This window comes from Taudactylus pleione, unplaced genomic scaffold (genome assembly GCF_031769625.1).
Source record: "Taudactylus pleione unplaced genomic scaffold, aTauple2 ptg000121l, whole genome shotgun sequence".
Classification (NCBI taxonomy): domain Eukaryota; kingdom Metazoa; phylum Chordata; class Amphibia; order Anura; family Myobatrachidae; genus Taudactylus; species Taudactylus pleione.
Genome location: NW_028284523.1, coordinates 16632097 through 16632866, shown reverse-complemented (window position 1 = coordinate 16632866; position 770 = coordinate 16632097). Strand labels below are relative to the sequence as shown.

The following is a 770-nucleotide window of genomic DNA, read 5'->3' as shown; positions in this document are numbered from 1 at the left end:
ATATCCAACCTTGGATCATATACAACATAATACATAAAATTCTCGACAAATAGGAATAAATAAAAGCATAAATACATAAAAACACCTAAAACTCATTTCAGAGCTTGCTAGGATTCCTTTATTCTCTCTACGGTGATAAACATTAGAAAACTTCTTAGTAAGCTTAATATGAGATTGCTCCTAAAAGAGGATCAGGTCTCTGCTTCTATACAATGGATTTTTCCTACAATATCTACTGCTCCTGGTATTCTTGGGTGGTCTTCCATCCCAGTACTAGCCAGGCCCATCACTGTATAGCTTCCAAGATCAGACGAGATTGGACACTTCCAGTGTGGTATGGCCATAGTTATTTGATACGATGTCCTGTATCTACTGAATCAGAAGTCAATTTATTAAGTAAAGGCCTGTCATTTGCACCCACACAAAAACCAAATAAATTTCAAATGTATCTAGATTTAAATAAATTTGTCAGGAAACTGATGCTTAAGAGACATTTTGCAAAGAATGGCAATGCTATTATGAGTAATTATGCCACTACATCGAAATCGTCATTGAAGAATACCTCTAAATTCTACCCACTAGAATCTAAAGGTAACCACATCAACATTTTTTACGAAATGGTCAAAAAAGATCTCATAGATACTCAAAAGACTGGTAATACTCAGAGTAACCTTACTAACTCGGAAAAACATGCCCTTAAAACTCTTAAAGAAAATGGTGATTTGGTGTTTAAACCAGCAGATAAAGGAGGAGGTTTAGTGATACAAAAC

The 770-nt window shown here is 34.8% G+C and overlaps 1 pseudogene; it reads right to left on the bottom strand.

Annotated features, from left to right (window-relative positions):
- Positions 1 to 229: 229 nt before the first annotated feature.
- Positions 230 to 348, bottom strand: LOC148524185 (5S ribosomal RNA; annotated as a pseudogene).
- Positions 349 to 770: the final 422 nt, after the last annotated feature.